This window comes from Maylandia zebra, linkage group LG1, assembly GCF_041146795.1.
Source record: "Maylandia zebra isolate NMK-2024a linkage group LG1, Mzebra_GT3a, whole genome shotgun sequence".
NCBI lineage: Eukaryota > Metazoa > Chordata > Actinopteri > Cichliformes > Cichlidae > Maylandia > Maylandia zebra.
In genome coordinates, this window is record NC_135167.1 from 21276985 (window position 1) to 21299005 (window position 22021).

Below are 22021 nucleotides of genomic sequence, written 5' to 3' on the forward strand. Positions count from 1 at the left end.
GCAACTCAGTATTCTTCTTCCTCCAAACACGACGAGTTGAGTTTATACCAAAAAGTTCTACTTTGGTTTCATCTGACCACATGACATTCTCCCAATCCTCTGCTGTATCATCCATGTGCTCTCTGGCAAACTTCAGACGGGCCTGGACATGCACTGGCTTCAGCAGCGGAACACGTCTGGCACTGCGGGATTTGATTCCCTGCCGTTGTAGTGTGTTACTGATGGTGACCTTTGTTACTTTGGTCCCAGCTCTCTGCAGGTCATTCACCAGGTCCCCCCGTGTGGTTCTGGGATCTTTGCTCACCGTTCTCATGATCATTTTGACCCCACGGGATGAGATCTTGCGTGGAGCCCCAGATCGAGGGAGATTATCAGTGGTCTTGTATGTCTTCCATTTTCTGATGATTGCTCCCACAGTTGATTTTTTCACACCAAGCTGCTTGCCTATTGTAGATTCACTCTTCCCAGTCTGGTGCAGGTCTACAATACTTTTCCTGGTGTCCTTCGAAAGCTCTTTGGTCTTGGCCATGGCGGAGTTTGGAGTCTGACTGTTTGAGGCTGTGGACAGGTGTCTTTTATACAGATGATGAGTTCAAACAGGTGCCATTCATACAGGTAACGAGTGGGGGACAGAAAAGCTTCTTACAGAAGACGTTACAGGTCTGTGAGAGCCAGAGATTTTCCTTGTTTGAGGTGACCAAATACTTATTTTCCACCCTGATTTACGAATAAATTCTTTACAAATCCTACCATGTGGATTCATGGATTTTTTTTTTCACATTCTGTCTCTCACAGTTGAAGTGTACCTCTGGTGCAAATTACTGACCTCTGTCATCATTTTAAGTGGGGGAACTTGCACAATTGGTGGCTGACTAAATACTTTTTTGCCCCACTGTATATAGCGCTTTTCAAGGCACCCAAAGTGCTTTACAATGCCACTATTCATTCACTCTCGCATTCACACACCGGTGGAGGCAGCTACAGTTGTAGCCACAGCTGCCCTGGGGCAGGCTGACAGAAGCGAGGCTACCATATCGCGCCATCGGCCCCTCTGACCAACACCAGTACGACCAGGACTAGGACGACCACAACGACCAGGACAGAGAGCCCAAGGATCGAACCGGCGACCTTCCGGTTACAGATACGCTTCACAACCCCCTGAGCCACAGTCGCCCAAGTAAATTTAAGTAAATGTATGTAACACGAATCAAATGGCTGAATTGCCAACTCAGCATGCAGTCAAGTTGTATAGTCTTGCTAATGACCTACTAGATGTGTTGCACCAGGGACACATGGAAAAGTTGCAGGACAGCGGCCCTCGAGGACTGGAGTTTGAGACCCCTGCCGTATAGTGTTCATGCAGTTTTCTACCCCACAGTTACAGCATGTCTGACTGCCTGTTCAGCATATGCAAAAATATATGATGAGTTTAAGCATGTGATGACAAAGGCCTTCCATTATGGTGTTTGTCATCATATTTGTTTGTAAAAGCTGAATCCAGGGCAAACTACGCTAAATTATCATTTTTAGCTAACAGCTACAAAAAGCATAAAAGTTACTGTACGGCTATCATTTGTAAACATGACACTTGTTCTTATAAATGTAATACATTTATTACCAACCTGAGAGTTTATCCGCTGGTCATTCGACATGACGAATGACTTCTGAAGTCTTAATTCAGCTCAAGACGCTGTAGATTCCCGTCAGTAACACTTTCGGCCCGCTAGTAAAACGTAGTTCTATTAATCTGCGCTCGACTACTCTTGAACCGGAACCGGATGTAAGTCCCATAAAAACTGAATTTTGGAACTGAAATTGAATTGTAGACCTGAAACTGAATGGTGAAAAGTGAATCTGAAATTATTCGAGAGCTAAATTTTTAAAGGATAAAATACAGTTTCAAAGCAAATGAATTCATTTTCAAAATATAAAATTCAATTTCGATTTAGTGATGATCATTTTCAAACCAATAAATTGAATTTCAAATTAGGCTAATTCAAATTCAGTTTGTAAAAGCATTTATTCAAGTTACAATTCAGATTCAATCCGAGCAATTCAAATTCGAATTTAACTTATTCAAATTCAGTTTCTGATGGCACAGATTTCTGCCCATAGAGATTGTGATGTATCTTTGTGATTTATACTCATAGTGAAATGATTTAGAGATTAAGCGGAGGACATGAAGAACAAGATAAAATTTAAAAAATGCACGTAACATTTTCATAGTCTGTTTCAGATAACCTCTTTCCGTCCACATTTTATCTGTTCATTTTCTTTATATCTTTTGGATCTAAGGTACTCTTATCTCACAGGTAAACTAAGTAGCGCCTGGATCTTTACATTTAAAATTAACAGCGTAACAAAAGGCTCAGGGTTGATATCCAGGTCAGCGCGCGAAGGATCACAAACAATCAACTTTGCGAAGAATGCTGAGAAACATCTGGGGATTCACTCACCCATGGCCTCTCAGATTGCCGTGGCTATCACAAGCTCTAATGGCTTTACCTGGTGGCACCTTCATTCACAGGACTGACATTTCATGTAGTTAGATTTGGCAGGTGTTCATTCCGCAGAGCATCGGTAGCTTACTTCTCCATTTTATCAGCCCCTGGTTAGAGAGCTGGCCAGAAAATAATTCTGCAGCAATTACCATATGTTGTGATTGTGGTCTTGGAGCAACACTACAACATCTGTGTTATACTGGCATCTGGGGCACCCTGAAAGAAACTTCCTCAGTCCACATTCCTTCCTTGTATCTACTGAACAGGTGCTCCCTGCGACACTGCTCTCCTATGGAGGGCTTTTTTAGCCAACCACATGGTTCCCTCCCTGTTAAAGCTTTTATGTACACACAGCATGTTTGTAAAAGGGTAATTACTGACTTGCAGAGTGTAAAAGAGTTGCACAAACAGCAGCTTCATGTTTTTATTGTTTAAACTGTTTTCATTGAAAGCACGACACAACAGAGCGCTAAGTATATCTTATTAACTATTACAGAAGTTTGGATTGGCAGGGGCTGATCAATGTGGAAAATAGATCGCTCAAAATAAAAGATGGAGGCCTGTCACGAACAGATAGACAAGAACCTACAAACACACATACACAGAATTAAAGGGCCAAATGGCAAATTGGCAAATGACAGTAACACGCCATAGGTAAATGAAGCCTGCGTATGGGGATTCCCTAGCTTAAACAATCAATTATCTCTATAAACTTGCAACATCTATCAACATTTGTCACAAACCATACAGCAGAGCAGGTGGTGACTGAACACTGGGGACCAGTGAGAGCAGCCAGCAGGCTCCTAGTCAGGGTGGTGTATATTCCAGTGCTAAGTGATGCCTCCTACTGCAGGGCTGTGCTGCTCTGTCATACAACCACTCAGAGCCTCAATGTACATGTTATTATTGTGCAGCAGAATGGCAACTGTCACAGAACCTGGCAATCTTTCCAAACTGGCTCTGTAGGTGTTTGTAAATGTGCACTTTTATTTTCTTACCAAATCAAAGGCCTCTCTCCGCTATTCTGTTTTTCCACACCTTCCCTGACCTGCAGCCAACAATGACGATGAAAGAAGTTATGGCAGCTGAAGTAGTTAATCACAAACTTACAGGGCGTGACCTGGACACAGGCTTATTTCATATTTCAGTTTATGATTTATTACACATGACAATTATACATGAATGGGGCATTTAATTCAATCATTCCAATGATGTCACCTCACTAATTGATAGGAGCTGGAGAGATTAATCAATTGTATTCATAAAACCACTGACTCCATGAAACAGACGGATCCTGCTTTGCCTTCTGCATATAAATATATGTCAGTGACAGTCATTTGGAAATTTACATTAAAATGAACAAACTCCCTTTCTATAGTGTTTAAACAGTCAAGTAAAAGTAAGCAATCGGTAAAGAGAGTGTAAAACCAAAAAAAAACAAGAAGTGAGTTTTATTGACAAAGTGTGATTAAATGTTTTCCAGAGGTACTGTGTGTATATTGCCTGCTCATTTGCAAACATTCCTTAATATTTCCCCCTTGCTTTCTAACACTGTAACTGCGTGATTTATTGTAGATTTGGAGACAGAGATAATGCTTAATGTGCACAAAGCAGAGACAAAAAAAAATTAAATAAGCCAGAAAGTATGAAGTGAAACACTGCCAAGATGACAATCTGTTTTCAAGAAGTGTGTAATTAGGAGACCAACACATTTTAACATCAATAGAACAGCACTTGGCTCTTCAGAGGAAGGAAACGGAAAGAATTAAACACTTAGAGCATGACCACAGCATCGTTTTTGAATAAATGGGAAGAATAAGTCAATTAAAAGGAGCTATTTCAGTTCATAAAAGATGGGGTAAACACTGGGTTAGCTGCAGAAGAATAATCAGAATCACATTTTGTAGAGCTGTAAATTTGTCAAGGGACTGCAGAGAAGACAAAGACCTAGAAATTATCTCAAAGACTATTCAAGAATAATTAAACTTTCATGGTTTGCGAAATAATTGAATTATCCATAGAAATGCAGTCTTTATAGCGGGATTTTTACCACAACAGCGTTCATTACAAACACATGGAGGCATGCTCAGGCATGCTCATTCTCTTCAAAATATGTTCACGTCCCTGCTCTCTCTTCACAACTTATATAGATAAATGATGCGCTTCTGCACATTTTACCTACTTTAGGACAAATATATCAAGAACTCTTGTATGTTTGATCATTTTAAGAAGAGTGCTTGAAGAAAGTGTGCTGAATTTAATTTTCCTGATATGGAAAGTTATATTCTTATTAATTTATGAACCTGCCACTAAAGCTTGTTGGAAAAAAATAGTGGACTGAAATGTAGTGAAAAATGTAGCAGCTGTATGAAGTTTTAACCTAGTAAATCGAACATGTATTTGACAATATATTTTAAACGGTTTTGTTGCTGTTGTTTAATTAACTTTGCACTTTTCCTTTCGAGAACCAATGCTGTTATACGCAAAAATCCCTTTTACAGTGACAAAGGGAAACATAAAAAGCCAGCAGAGCATAGAGAGGATGACAAATTATATTCAATATTCAAATTCCTATCAATGTGTCTGTGTATGTGCTCGGCGGTCGCAGCGTTACCGATTGCTGCTTGAAGTACTGTAGATTGCTGGCTTTGACATTTTCCCATTGTGCATGGTGGTGCAGCAGGCAATAATTAAATATCAGGTGCATAAGCTGCTCTTTAATTTGACATGTGTGCTTGAGGCAATAAACACATGTGGTGCAGTGGGGGCTGCATAATTGCAGAGGAATAAAATATCATATCAAGAGTGAGAGGATCATTGTATCAGGTACCCGATGACAGCTCGTTTGATCATTATGCCAAGGCTAAAGAGGTTGGCTAATTAGTTGTCATTAAAACTCACCCTCTAATCAGGGCTCGCTCTTGGATAAAAAATGTCCCTATCACACGATAAGTGAACAATGCCCTTAACCCTTTCAGCCCAACCTCAGTGATTACAGCTATCAGCTATGGGAATAATGAAACACGGGAAGATAGATATGACTCCGTTTTGTATTTTTGCAAAAGTTAAGATAAAATGAGCCAGTGTTGCTATGTGATGGTTGGATACAAGTCCCTTTAAATGGAATATCCCACGCTAACATTCACTATTATTTTGGCCCGTGTGAGCTGTGATATTAAAAGTCTTACAATCATCAGGCCAGTGGTAACATGCAAGCCAATGCACTGAACAGAAGAAGGGAGCAAATCAGTGAACAGAGATAAAGAAGCCAGGTCTCAATGCACAGCAGCATAGGTGCATTATATCAGTTTAAGTGGGAATGACTTCTTCAGACAACACCCTGGTGAAAGGACCCTTGACGTCTCAGGAAACCATGGGTGCCTCTTGCCATGACTTTCAAATATGGCAGAAAGTGCTCTAGTGAGAGACCCATGCATTATTAGCTGACAGCCCCATATAAATAATAAGGTACATAATGCCAAGTGTGAGTGCATGTGTCTCCGCAAGGACGCTCAACAGGTGCACCTCTCATTGCTGCATTTCCATTTTGTTCAACAAAGAGCCTTCCTGCGCGAACAACTTCTGTCTGAAAGCTTTGCCTGATCATTCTTTTATGTGCCACTTCCCAGAATGCACAGCATTCACAGGACCTCATGATAATAGGCTCGTCGGGACACAGAGAAAGGAGTGAGACGCTTGTCAGAGTGGATACATCCGTGCCTTACCCGAGGGAGATGGTTCAGTGCATGACACATCAGCTACAGGACACTGAGAGACCCTCCCACCCCTCCTCTTCCCCTCCCCGCTGCCTCCTCACAGACTAATGGTTGTCAAGTCGGTGAGGGCCTGCGCTCTTGTCTGGCCCAGGCCTGTTGTCATGTGAAATCCATTAGAGGTCGCAAGCACACAGGATGGGTGGTCGATTGATAAGGCAGGGGGAGAAGTGAGGCAGAAGCAGGGGAAGAAAAGAAGCTTTTTATCTCCTGACTGTACTGTACTCCCCATAAGGACTTGTTAAAGCAAACTGAAGTAGAGTGGAAAATTGATGGAGATGTCTTATATTATGATTGTACTTCTGAGGCATGGGTTGTAAGTTTTTATTCTGAAATGGCAAGAAAATTGAAAATAGTCTCCAGTGTAATCCAAAACATGTCAAATGGAAGCTGTCTCACTGCCCACAAAGATATATAGCACATTCTCAAAAATGGCAATAGACTGATATTCACTTTGCTTTTGAAGAACATTACAGTGCTCGCCAATTGCTACCTAAACACGTCTATTGTATATTTGATCTGTTTATCATTGAATGTACTTATTCTCCCTTTACTGTCATTTTTCTTTACAGGTTTTATAGTTCTCATATTTTCAAAACTTCTTACAGATCTTATTTTTTTAAATACTTGACACTGCTGCAAACTATGAAAGACTTGTTAGTCTCAGTGACAGCACACTGAGTCACACTTTGGGTCTCCTAATTAGATTAATTTACAAGTAATTTACCGGGGAGCTACGAGAACCAGTCCATATGCTATTCACTTACAGCGTTTCTTTTTTCTCTCTCTTCATTTATTAAAATTTTGCATGAGAGACAGAGAGAGCGGCTCATCTTCCTTACAAATCAGTCAAAACAGCAGCATGTTTTTGGGTCCAAGCACATTAAGTGTATATTTTTTTTTAAGTGTCGAACATGATATTAATAATGTATTTTGCATTCTCTTTTTTATGCTTATTTCACATCATATATGAATAATGATTAGCATCTTGTGCTGTGAGGCAGGACAGTTTCCCATATTTTGAAATGGCGAGAACAAATATTTTTTTAAACCAAAGCATACTGCTTATTCCTCCATTAAAAATTTATATTTAGCACATCTACTTTTCAGCTCTTGTGGTGCAGTTTATTTATTTATTTTTTAATACATTTTTTTCATTAGGAGCGTGTTTGGTAATCATATTTGGTGATGGCAACAATGGTGTTCCAGTTAAGGTCGTAGCAGAGATGCTTTCAAGAGTGAGATGATATTCGCTTCTTCCTGTTAAGATGTTGTTACCTTTTAAATATGATCAGTAGCCTTCAGATTTTTGAACGGATTTTTTGTGTTGTTTTTTGTTTTTTTACAAACACATTGACACCTATCTTGTCAATGCATTTGTATTGTTTTTTCTTTATATGCAACTATTCAGCTTCATCTAACGCCAAATATATCTATATATGTATAGATATATATATATATGTCTATATTTGCCCATTTGCTAAGCTACAACCAAAACATTAGACTACCAGTTGCTGAATTATGAAGGTGATACTTGCTATCAGTGAGTAGTTTCTGTCGCTTGCCTTATCAATTCCTTTTAAGTTTAGTAACGTTATCCTCGGATGTCTTATCGTGTAAATTTCAGGTTACATACATTATTTGTTGTGGACATGAACAATCTTTACATTGCGTGTTTGTCTGAATATACATCTTTTCATCATTGAAAATGTTTTTATTAGCATTTTTCCAAGCAGGTAACCAACAAATATTGACTTATATTGATTGACTTAAACATTAATTGGTGGTTATTTTTGAATTTTTGATTGTAAAGTGATCCTTTTGTTTACATGAGTGGTCTTGTATTATGACATTTGTATGGATCTATCTCATTTGTATGCTAGGTGCATACAGTCAAATAAATACAGGGTTAAAATAAGTAATTTTGTTAGTCAAAGTCTGTGTTTGCTTACATATAGTGCTAAATAGAGGGGAGGGGAAACAGGAGGACAAAGGAGGGGGGAACAACTAAGCTGCAGTGCCTCTGCACCTCACTGTACAATACCTTGTGCAATACTTTTTGTAAATAGTCAACAGTGCAATAGACTCAATACTTGAAATGTGCAATTCACTTGTATTTTTATTTTTTATTCCTATTTATTCTATTTATCCCCTTTGTATATTTTATTTATATTTGTCTCTGTATTTATATATGTGTGTGTGTGTGTGTGTGTGTGTGTGTGTATATATATAACAGTTCTGTAACTGTAACTTCGGTCGTTGCTGTGCTTTTTTTGGAAGTCGAATTTCCCAGAGGAACCCACCCGAGGGATTAATAAAGTTCTATCTTATCTTATCTTATCTTATCTTATCTTAAATGTTGTTTATTGATTCCAGGTTTGCTAACATATGGGACCGAATATACAGTAGGTGTTTGTTGACGTCTGTGTTTGCTTACACATGCAACTGAATATAGCTGTTTCAGAATATTGTCTGAAACCGGTGCTCTCCTGGGGTCTTTTGAAGGATGCTACTGAGCTACCTATGATAATTAGAGAGCTATGACCTTCTCATTAGTGCCAGGAGGCTGCTCTTTCTCTCTAGCCCTCCTTTCTACCACCACGCAGGCCTGCCACAGGACAACTAGTATATCAAAGGAAAAATATTTATTAAAGCTAAAATTACAAAATACACAGCACTGCCTTTGAAATACGGCCCCTCATATATGCAGAGTCAAATGAATTGCTGTGCTTAGCCTACCTAAAACCCTTCCCATCCTGCTCACTTGTAGCTTAAATTTTTTATTACAAATTTCCAGGGCTTCAAAGTACCATCTCAGAGCTAATCCCTTTCTTTTCCTCCGACAAAGACAAAGACCTGTTTTGGGCTTGCTATACTACTTGCTTTATAGCTAAATGTCAGAACTGCTGAATTAAATAGTCATCTGTTAAGACTGGCAGAAGATAATAAGGGGTGAATGTAGCAGAAAGGGTCTAAAAGCTATTTAATTAATCTTCCAACTTAATTAGTTTGTCTTTTTTGTGTACTGTACTATACAAGTCATTAGCATCTCAGTGTTCACAGAAAAACCATTTAACACTTTAAACTTTTAGTAGGTTTTGTAACTCTCATGGCTGAATAATAGCCTTGAGGTGTGTGTGTGTGTGTGTGTGTGTGTGTGTGTGTGTGTTTTGCATGTTTGTATGTGTGTATTATTAATTTATTTTTTCAAGCAGATGAAATTGGAACAGGGAATGGAGACAAAATGGTAAACAATGATAAAAATTGCACCTCTGTTTCTTGTGAAGGCTCGGTTGAAGAAGACGGGATGAATTGTGGACAGTTAATACTTCAGTGTTAAAAGTGCTGTAATTGTTAAATGTGCTGCAAGTATGTCGTAACTGCAAAACCTTTCTGTAACACTATGCCTTAACATATGCTACAACCTGACGTGCACCTCCCTAAAAACATAACTAAAGATATAAATGCTGGCAGCACCACTGGTTATGCTTCATGTACTACATAGATTCACCATAAAAATACCATATAGGGATGTCAATAGACCATGCACTATCAATACCTTTCAATACCAGAAATCACAAAATGCAATGGTACTTATTGGATTTAGTGCAACTCTTCTGGAACTGGTGTGGGCAGGATATATTTATGTTTAATTATATATCAAGTATCAAGAATTCCACTGGTATTACCTACTAAATTTCTATTATGGTCACATCTGTGTCTGAGAGCTATTCTTATGAAAAGATTAATGCATTAGCCTGAAGTCTTAAGAAATGTGCTGAACTTATTATCAAAAGAGCAAGTTAAAGTGTTCTCTCTTTTATCTTAAAGCTACACCCCTTGTCACTGAACAGATATCTTAGGCATTTTGGGTTGTTGCTACTGGATTAAGCCAAAAGCAGAAATCTATTATCGCGTACACATATTAAAGCACTGGGTATTGCACACAGCCCTGTTATTACAGGTCAGAACTAACCAAATGATCAGCAATTATTTTTGGAAGTTAAAAAAAGAAGAATGTTAGAAATGAGTATATCAGAGGGACAGCTCAGGTTGAGCACCAGAAGCAAGGTTGTGCAGAGGAGCGATAGTAGCCAGCTGAGACTACAGGACTAGGATGACCAACCTGTGCACTAACTGGATTGACTACAAGAAGGCCTATGACTCAATTTTTATTTATTTATTAACCTTTATTTAACCAGGAAGATCCCATTGAGATTAAAAACCTCTTTTTCAAGGGAGACCTGGCCAAGATAGGCAGCAGCAGATGTCTCACAGTTACAGAAATTACTCAAACACAGGCAGCAACAACACACATGCAACAATAAGTGAAAGAATACAAATAAAATAAAAAATAAAATTCAATAAAATTCAAATAAAATAAAAAAGTCAGTTAAAATGATAATCAATCTAATTGAAACAGTTGCATGTTATGGACTTGGCCTCAAGGATTCGTAGTTTAGATTTAAAATCACTTAATGAAATGAATTCAGTCATTTTCCATTCCTTCTGCAGTTTGTTCCAGGCCAAGGGTGCTAAATGGACAAAAGCTCTTTTACCAAGTTCAGTTCGGGCAAATGGAACAGAAAGCAACAAGTAACCATGCGGACGAAGAGAATACCGACCAGCATGTTTCATTACAAGCAGGGAACATACTGTATATAAGAAGGCAGCAACCCAAGTATCGCCTTATATATAAAACTGTATAAATGACAGTTCCTCCGACTTACCAAAGCAGGCCCCAAACCTGGATCCTGGAATGCCTAGAACTATACAAGATCAACAGGGCCCTAAGAGCCTTCATCAGGAACTCAATAGGGGCATGGCATACAACACTGGAGGCCAACTTCAAGCCCATAGCCCAAGTCAGCATCAAGCCCAGGATCTACCAAGGAGATCAAATCAAATCAAATCAAATCAAATCACTTTTATTGTCACATCACATGTGCAGGCACACTGGCACAGCACATGCGAGTGAAATTCTTGTGTGCGAGCCCCACAAGCAACAGAGATGTGCAAACACAACAACACAAACGAGCAAAATACAAGAATGGCCAACCTGAAACTAATAAATATATGTACAATATATAATAGTGTATGCATTTCTGGATGTGTATACTAAATATTTTCCTACGTGTGTGTGTGTGTGTGTGTGTGTGTGTGTGTGTGTGTATACACATTTTTACAAATTAAATAGTAAAAAAAAAAAAAAAAAAAAAAAAAAAAATAATAATAATAATAAAATATATAAAATATACAGAGTTGAATATGTGCAAAACAAGTGGCATTTATATACAGTGTGGAGTGCATAATGTTGAAGTTCCAGTAGTGAAGCTGAGGTGTCTATGACGTGTTCAGCAGTCTGATGGCCTGATGGAAAAAGCTGTCTCTCAGTCTGCTGGTACGGGACCAGATGCTGCAGAACCTCCTTCCTGATGGAAGCAGTCTGAACAGTTTATGGCTGGGGTGACTGGAGTCCTTGATGATCCTCCCCGCTTTCCTCAGGCAGCGCTTCCTGTAGATGTCTTGGAGGGAGGGAAGCTCACCTCCAATTATCCGTTCAGAGCACCGCACTACTCGCTGGATGGTCTGTCTCTGACTCTTGAACGGCCAAGTTGAACAGCCACAAGGAGCAGTACCCTCCATGGAGAAGGAGACTAGAGGCTAAGATCAAGGTAGCACGGAGGGAGGTTAGCCAACTATTGGAGCTCCAGAAAGGTGAGATAAAGAAGGTGCCTAAGAAGTAGAACAAGTTGTCCATACCTGAGGCCTTGGAAACTGCCATGCAAAGACTTACAGTCTTGGCCAGCTGCTTGAAGAGGTAGACCAGAGAGATAAAAGGCAGGAGAATAAAGCAGCTGTTCTCCATGGAACCAGCCAAGGTAAACAAACAGAAGAAGACAGCTGTAGTGATAGATGTAGCGGTTCTGAATGACAGCAATCAGGAAGAAGGAACACAAGAAACTTAAATACCAAGGGCTCAGAGAAGAGCTCGAGAAGATGTGGTGGGTGAAGTAAACAGTGGTCCCAGTGCTCATGGGAGCACTAGGTGTGGTGACTCCCAAGCTAGGCGAGTGGCTCCAGTAGATCCCAGGAACAACATTGGAGAGCTCTGTCCAGAAGAGCACAATCCTATGAACAGCTAAGATACTGCGCAGGACCCTCAAGCTCCCAGGCCTCTGGTAGAGGACCCGAGCTTGAAGGATAGATTGCCTGCAAGGGCGAGAGGGGAATTTCTTTATATATACAGTGGCTTGCAAAAGTATTCGGCCCCCTTGAACTTTGTTTTGGTCTTTCACGTGGAATTCCAATAAAATTGATTCATGTTTGTGGCTATAATGTGACAAAATGTGGGAAAGTTCAAGGGGGCCGAATACTTTTGCAAGCCACTGTATATAATATGTATATATATGGACAGGAGGGGAAAAGGAAGACCTCAGAGAGGACATGCAGAGGGTTGGTGTGACAGAAAAGAATGCTAAGGTTAGTTAAGATGGGCAGATGATCCTCTATGGGGACCCCTAAAGGGAGTAGCCAAAAGGAGAAGAAGTAGTAGTAAAAGGTGGTCTATTTCATCTTTGATCCATAACTTTGGATTTAAGTGTTTTAGCAGTATGAGTTTGTAAGTGGGTCTATGTATGCATTATAAGAATGGGCATGCGAGTGCATGAGTATCTATGCATAAGGTTGTGTTTATGGCAAAAGCACAAAAATAATCACATCACTACGCCATGAAATATGGAAACAATGTCACTTGGTAGCTTCTGCAGTTATTTTGGACTAAGCTAGACCAACCAACTATCTAAATGGATAAGTATATTTTGAATGAAAAAAAAAAATTGCATTTATTGAATCATGTGAATTCTGGGGAAGAGAAAAACAGCTTTTTTTCCACTTGTAAAGTTTTTTGGGGAACTCATCTATTCCATCCCCGAATGCATGACGTTTTGAAATATGAGAAAGCCAAACACTGCGCTTCCTCCACACTTCACTGTGTTTATGTTATGCTAACATAGCTGTGTCACTCTCGATCACATAGCACATCATTATATACCAGCAAGTCCAACTTTGGCAACCCTAAAAAAGTCATTTTTTAAGGATTTAGTTTAGTTTAGTTTTCTGTCTTCATTTATGTTGGAAGTGATAGCAGAGCTGTACGTTTTAATCTCTCAGTCAGAACATGGTATATCATGTTTAGGTAGAAACTAGTGAGCTAACTTCCTGCTAACTTCTAACTCCATTAAATTTAATAAATTCTGTTTTCATGGATGCCTGGATATTAAACTTAATTGTTACACCTGGTAAAGCAGCAATACTAATCATTTTATTAAAGATGAAAGAATTTAGACAGTTTTTAACTCCCAGTGATGCCGCAGTGTTCGTTTGACTTTGGGACCTGAAACCGACTGAGTTTTGGACCCAGATTGCTCCGCGAGGCTCCTGACTACGGTAGCTCCAACAGTCCATCAAGCGGTGCAGCTTCATGGCTTACCAAAGTCATACTAAAACATTTTCTGACAGATTTTTGAGCACTGTGTACCACGTAAAATCGGTTCGAGGTCAGTAAGCATAACCACAATTCAGACCTAAAGCTTACCGGATTATAAGGCGCACTGTCAATTTTTGAGAAAATTAAAGGATTTTAAGTGTGCCTTATAGAGCTGAAAATATGGTATACAGAAGAAAAGAATATATCGCGATATATGTCGTTACCGCACATGCTTCAAATTATACCGCGATACGGATTTTAGGCCATTTCGCCTACTCACATCTATGGGCAATTTAGAGTTTCCAGTTAACCTAACCCACTAACTGCATGTCTTTGGACTGTGAGAGGAATTGGAATGGAATGGAGAGAACCCTCACAAACACAGAGAGAACATGTGTGGTTAGCACAAGGGAACAGTGCTAACCACCGCGCTGCCCCTTTTTGCGAAGCAGTTCTACAAATCGAATTGCGAAAAAGTTGGAACACTGACAAAAGTGATAATGCCATATTATATTTACAATCGATCCCAGAAAACATGTAAAATGTTTAAAATGAGAAAATCTACCGTTTTAAGAAAGATATTAGCTGATTTTGAATTTGATGACAGAAACACATCTCAGGGCCATGTTTACCACTGTATATCTTTTCCTCTTCATTTAACAACAGTTCATAAGCATGTAGGAAGTGACCAAGGGAGAAATCTTGTCCCATTCTTCTTATGGGAAGATTCAGTTTCAGTTGGTACAAGGATTGCAGGCAGTTTAGCACCCAGACTGCTCTATGTGGTCTAACATTGTTTTGCTGAGACATGCAAGACCTTCCCTTAAAAAAACGTTGTCTAGATAGGAGCATGTATTGCTCTAAAACCTTTATATGCCTTTCAGAACTGTTGGTGCGCTAACAAAAAGGCAAATGGTCCCTCTCCTCTTCAGTCTGGTATGTAGTGCCTCTGTCCACTTTAAATGAGCTGTAGCATAGAGATGACAGTGGTGCTTGTAGATCATGTTCAGATGTTGCTTTTTCTTTGCATGATTTGTGGATGGCACGTGTTTACACACGGTGATTTCAATGACAGAATCACACAAATTTTTAATGGACTGCTACCTGAGGGGCTAAAGATCATGGATATCCAGTAATTATTTTTGGCCTTGTCCTTTGAACACAAAGATTTCTGTAGATTCTAAAAATTTATTGATGATTTTATGTACTGATATATTGAAAGCCTTCACAATTTTACATTGAGGAACACTGGAACACTGAAATTCTACAGTTTATAAGGTTAGGCTTCCATTTCTTTTTTAATTCCTAGTCAGTTAGCACCGCTTACTTTTCCAGCCTTTTGTTAAACTGCTTCTGCTTTGTTGAGGTGTGTTACTGCTATTAAATTCAAAATGAACTGATATATTTTGTGAAATAGTAAAAATGTCTCAGTTTAAACATGTTCTATGTTCTGTTCTGTCAGTTCGTGACATTGTATTCTGTTTTTATTTTCATTTTATTTATTTATCTTTTGGAATCAGTTTTTCTTTAAGATACTGCAAATTCAAGCACTTTACCACCATTCATCCCAACACATTTATCACACTGTAAGACAAAATGACATCTTTTTTACCTATAAGAAATATAAACTGTAAGTAGAATAACTGGTACTAATTGGCTCTTTCTTTTTTTTCATTGCTCAGATGTGTGCATTTAAATACTGATGACCCACAGTGTCCACATTGTGTCATTAACTGGAGCTCTGTGAATAAGTGAGACTGTAAATGTGTAATTATTCTGTGATAAACGACCATTTTCCTTCTTAGTTCATAATTTTTATTGTGGCTTCATATGTTGATTGGAATTGACATGAGGTTAAAACCATTTATTGAAACTAATCAGGTCAGATTGTCATTATGCATAAGATTGGATTTTTTTAGTTGTTTTGGACACTGTGTCTAAGCGTGTAATCTTCATCCTCGGGTCCTGTGAACCTCTGCTGGGATGACAGACACATGCCAGAGCTGACACCCAGCACACTGCATTGAGAATGAGACCTCATTGTAGCGGTGCCACCCAAACCAAATCATTAGGCTCCTTGGCACCTGCATTTTCCTCCTACGTAAAGAGCTGTATAAATTAATCACACACACCCTTATGCACTTTGATGCAATTTATAATGCACATTAATGAGGGCTGACAGCTGTAACTAAAAGGCAGAATGATCACTTACAATTCAAATAAAAATCACAGTGCAATAACAAAAGTCATTTGCATGACTTTTTTCCTGTCATGCTCTATTTTCATCTTTATCCAGCTTTGATTCCTGCTGTTTTATCAAGGCCGAATGCATGTGAAAAGACTAAATGATCTGCAAATTGATGCAACACTTTGGCTGTGTCTCACTCCAGAGTATGAGCCCTAATTGTACATTGTGTGAAGGTATGGCACTGGATGATAAAAAGGCTTTTCTCCACACCTCATTTCAATCTCAATGTCTTATCAGTTGCCTTTGTTAACTTGCTGCTTGTTGATGGCCATTCATAAGTTATATAGTTAGCACTTCATTACTAATTACATTTCTTTTGCATATGTTTCTACACAGGGACAACTTTGCTTTTGTTGTGCTATATTGCACATGCAAAATAAAAGTGGAAATAAATTTACAACCAAACATTGTGCTCACACGAAAACATCACGAGGAAAGCATTTGAGCTGACCTTCAGAGGTGCTAATTAAATTTTGGGCATGTGGTGATGGTATAACTGATTTCATTCTTCATTATGGCCTGTAATGACATTTCTCAGCTGTCACAAGTATTGCAGGCGCCTCGCTTTGGGATGAATTAACTATTATACCATTATAGAGACAGCATAACCATAAAGAGAGAGAGACCGTGTGGAGGAAAGAGTTAAGAATTCAGGCGCCGGAGTAAAATGTTTACTCCCAAAGCACATTTGGCAAAGCTTTCTAGAAATTGATACAATGTGCTTTTTGCCATTCGGCTGCTTATAACAAGAAGACATATATGTCTTCCCCGACTGCAAAGCAAACCCATATGTCTCTTCCCCCAGTAAAAGGTTTTAACAGGATCCTAAAGATTTAATTAAGATGTCAGTATGCGTAGGTCAGCTGCAGTGCAGAATCTGGAGTGGAAGATATACCACCAACAGTACAAAGAGCCCAGCTGGGTCTGTGAGGACATGCAGAGAAGAGAGATCTCCCCGGCTCAGATTTACATGCAGAGCTTTGTTGTAAAAGCAATGACATTTTAAATACTCGTTCATTTGCTAGAAGTATAGCAAAGCTTCCATCGGTTTTGGACTGGAGGAAAAGAGAAAAAGCTAGAGTCATCACACATCAGCTGGTTTTTAGTGTCAACAGCTGTACTGTCTCATACAGTATCAAATAAGTAAGTATCAAGTCAGCAGTGTGTGCTGTACTAGTGAAGTTAGAGTGAAGAAGAATAACTGCCCAATACAATAGTGCAAAAACAGATTAACAGATTACTATTTTTATATAGCTTATAATATGTACTAACATAGTACATAATGAGCACTACTATATGTAAACAATTTAACATTTAATCATCAACTAGCTAGAGTGCAGCACACTCTAATTTTACACGATAAATATAAATATTAGATCAAATGCTTTCCTTTGATTTAGTATAAGATTGATAATACTGTAGGTGGTCTACACCAAAAAGTAAAAGTATTTTCTGACCCTAAAATACCTATTAAATGAAATTAAAATAAACCTAAAAATATATAGATTTAACAACAGAAATTGCTTGTTTTCTCATGTTGTCACTTCTGAGAGCCTTTGTACAACAGATAAGATCTGAAGAGCCCCTCATCTACTGAAAGAGTGGAGGATAAGTAGATGGGATGTAGGCTGAGAAAAGAGAAGGCTGACTGACAAAGTTAAATGTTTCATTCCCTGGGGGTCGGATGTAGTCTTGTTATTTCTATTTCCCGCCACCTCTGTATCCATCTGACTGTTGGTCTCGCTCTTTTTTGATTACACAGACGATCTGATCCCACAATGTGCAGTGAAAAGTGGTCTGCCTGAGTTCTGTCAGACAGGCAGGATTTCAGTAAAAAGGACTCATCCATTAGATCTCGTGGTAGTGAAGAAAAAAGAAAAGCAAACATCGCAATTGAAACACCCTGATTTAGCTGAAAGTTGCACAGCTGGTAAAGGACATTCTTGCAAATTAAAGTTTTTCTTTCTCTGTTTTGAAAAAGGAAATAACATCTTCTGGCTTTGAACATCAGACGATGCAAGTAACCTAGTATGCAGTTATCAGCTATTTCTCCTAAACAATTGAAGTACATAGTTTTCTTGTCACTGTGTGTATTTTTGCATGTGCTTTGTGGTTATTATGAGCTTGGTTGCTTTCAGGTTTCTATGAAACAATAACTGCATCTTGACAGAGCACAGAAAAAAAGACATAAACCATCCAAACAAAAAGAGCTTTAGATGTCCTTCAAGAATCCTGGAGAGCTATACCTGAAGACTACAATAATGCTTGCATAAGAGAATTCAGGGTGTGTTGAAAAAATAAGGTGGTCATAACAAGTTTGTCTTGACTTTCAAGTTTATTAGAATTGTTTAAACTCAGTTCTTTCCTTTTATACTTTGTTTCCATGTTGTTTGGGCATTTTTTTTTAATATATTGCTGTGCCCATTTCTCATTTTCACAGCATAATTTAAAGATATGAGGGGTGGCTCTTGGATATTGATGGATATCTAAAAGTAGTGACTTAAATATGAGATCTACTGGAATTTGGGGGGAGTTTCTTGGTCATGGGGACAGCTTGTCCTTTTTAATACTACTCCACTAGAGGCCAATGAAGTGAACCACCAGTGTCTTTGTTAAATATTCATCTCCTGTCAATAATTAAATGCTCATTATTTGAACCTGAAGAGTGCTGTGATTCTAAATTTAATGTGCTTCTAATGCATGGGGCGATAAGGCATGCCTGGTAGCTATGCTGCATGATGAAAGGTATGCATGTACAGTCATACCCATTCTTTTTCGGCTGAACAGGTAAAAAGAATCCATGTTTCAAATGAAAAATTTACATTCGTTGTCCAGATTTTTTGAAGAACATCTAAGGTTTTGTATTCTGTGACTGTACAAGATTTTGAACAAATGTCAGAGAAAAGAAGCTTGTTATCTCAGACCTTTTAAATTGAATCCTTTCTGAAGGCAAAAAGACTTTTCAGGAGATCTGTTCCTAGAACTGCCACAGCACAATCAACCACCCACACAAGAAATAATGACACATGAGCCAATTTAGGTGATAAGAAACAGGCAGAGCATAAATACACAAATACACAATAAATATGCAAACAGCGAGATCTGTTACCCAAGGGCAAGGGGCTCACATGATAATACAAGTATTGTCCTGCAGCTATGTAGCGCACTCACAACCAGTAGTGGTATCAATTAACTCTAGCAGGAAACCAGTGCATTTTCAGTCTTTTTGCCTCTTTCCTAAAACTTTAAAGGATTTTTAAATACATAATAACTTCCTTCTTTGATGTGAGGCATTTCTCATTGTTTGTTGTTATTATGATCTGCACTGTGAACAACTGAGAATTACCATAGCTGTTTTTACAAATCTCTCCGAGTGTGTGTGTGCGTGTGCATGCACGTTTCTTTGCATATGGCTCAAGGACCTGTCTGTGGTGTAAACAGAAGGAGGGTAAACACACAGGCAGCTTGTAGTCTCCATTGTTATTATCCTGTTTGTATAATTAGCCTTATAAATTGCTCACATCAAAGGCACTGTCCCTTGAAATACTGCTGGGCTTCTTTTCAAGTAAAAGAGAATAGAGTGGGGAGGGGCAGCTCTGGTCCCTCAACTGAGACATGTTTAAGGCATAACGGGAAACGTAACCTAGTGCAGCGATGTCCGGTGGCACTTTTAAAAAAAAATTCTGTTTTTCTAATCATGGTATTTCTGGATCTATTAAACAGTGGAAATATGAAAGCTCCTCCTTCTTTTGATCGACCTCTCCTAGCAACAACCAGCTACCATCAGCAACCAGTTGCCAACCAGTCAGCCAACCGGATGTTGCAAGTGATTTCACTGACTTTTCTAGGCCTGTGTGGCTAGGGTCTAATGTAGAATCACTCTAAAATAGGTGGCCCACTGTGAGCAGAGGCATTATTGTGTGGAGAGTTACAAATGAAGGTCATCCCAGACTAGAGTCTAGTTATGTCCCGCCAACACAAGAGTGGAAAATATTTGGTGGCCCCCCACTGATTTTGTTTTGATTGAAGATGCATTCTCCTCAATTGTGACACCATTTTTGTTTGTGTTTTAAAAACTCAGTTGGATGTAGGGGGGACTGTCTTTTCCTCATCACTGTGTGAGAGGATAAAGCATTGAACTCTGTCTCTGATGTTATTAAGATGCTATTATTAAGCTTCAACTGTTTGGATCAAGCTTAGTAATGCCTGTAACCTGTATTCATCTCAGCAACTGTACTGTGCACAAATGATCACTTCACGAGTTGGTCATACTTTGTTACATTTTTTTTCAGAATCCCGTCATCACAGACAGGAAGGAACATTTTTCCTGTTCCCTTCTCCGCCGTGTCCACACAGTGGCAAAATAGTTAATATTGCTAAGCCTCCAGTTTAATTGCTCTCTCAGTAAAAAAGAAGAAGAAGTTTTACAGTATATTTAACGTGCCAGAGAGTACAGTATGTGCTGATTCTGCTGCACTCTGAGACGCTGGCGTGAACAATGATGGCTTGGCAGCTGGAAGTGATGAGAGACAGAAAGTGTCAGAGGGGGTTTGTGCAAATTTGATTGACAGTACCAAAGCTGCCTCTGCCATCAATTTAATGGGAATTATTATTTAATGCTTATTACTTAAAAGCATATGCAAAATTAAGATTAAGGCACAAAAACACATTTTATATGGTATTTAAAGAATAATATGCATAATATATTGCTTGTTAATATTTATGGCAAAGAAGTTCAAGCATTTCTTGTGTTGAACTAGCCCTGCTGAAAGCGTTGACTCTCATGATTTCAATTAATAACTAACAAAGTAAGAAAAGGAGGAAGAAGCACAAAACTGGAAGCTTTTTACACAGAGGAGAAAAAACTGCCAAGGGGAATTTATCTCAGATTCAGATTCACTTAAGTGTAAGAATAAGAGGCTGGCCTCCTTCAGGGTAAGATTTAAAAAAGGAAAAAAAAAAAAAAAGCACTCCGGAAGAAATATTCATTGCAGATTTCAAAAGAGACATTATCTGTTGAACAAACGTTAAATTATAATCTATTAGAACCTCCCCTACTTAAAAAGAGAAAAGAAAAGAAAATCACAAGTCTAATTCATCTGACAGGTGAATGTACATATGTGCTGCATATGCTTATTCAGGATTTAATCTTAGTTATTTGTAGTAGTAGCTTTGAGAAGTTTTAAGTGCAAGGTTAAAAACGTAGGGTCTAGTGGTACAATGACTGCAACACATGCAGGTGCACAATCTGAATATAGAACATTTGGCCCTCACAAGACTGGTGTGTTAGATAAAAGAGGCATAAAATAAAATGAAAGGAAGTGAGCTTTCCTTTTAAATATTTTGGAAAATGTGCATTCAGTGCATAAAGAGAGAGGATATCTTCTCCTTAACATGGGTAAAAAGCATTTGACCATTTACAATGAGTCATGATTGTTTTCTTTATCAATTATTTAATTACAAAAGTAGTAGTACTAATAGGAGCAATGGTGCCCAAGATTAGCATCCAGTTGTAGTTTTAGTGACAGTTATGGGGCAAATACAGAAAATCAGTTTAGTCAAATATAAACATCTAGTTTTAGCCAGGTCAGCGGGTCTTAAATGTGTCTATGGTCCCTGAAGTGCACATTCAGGACTTGGCACATTCTAAAAAAAATAAGCAGGAGACAATAAAATCATCCCACCTAGTAGCTTGTAAATATTTTGTTGTTTCATTATATCTTTGTTCTATTATTGCAGAGATAAATATCCAACTATAAAGTGTGATTGACACTTAGATAAGGATTTGATGGCCCGTCATCACTCAGACTGAAACCCTGTGTTAATATAATTAAATTATAAATGGGAGCATGAATATTATATCGAGATGGGAGAGCTGTCAGGGAATTCAGCATTGCTTTCCAACATTAACAATTCGACCATTTTAGTCATCTCTGTCGGTGAAACACACTACTAAAACACAATACAAGAGAGTTCTAGCTTAATTCACTGATGTGAATGTGAATTGATC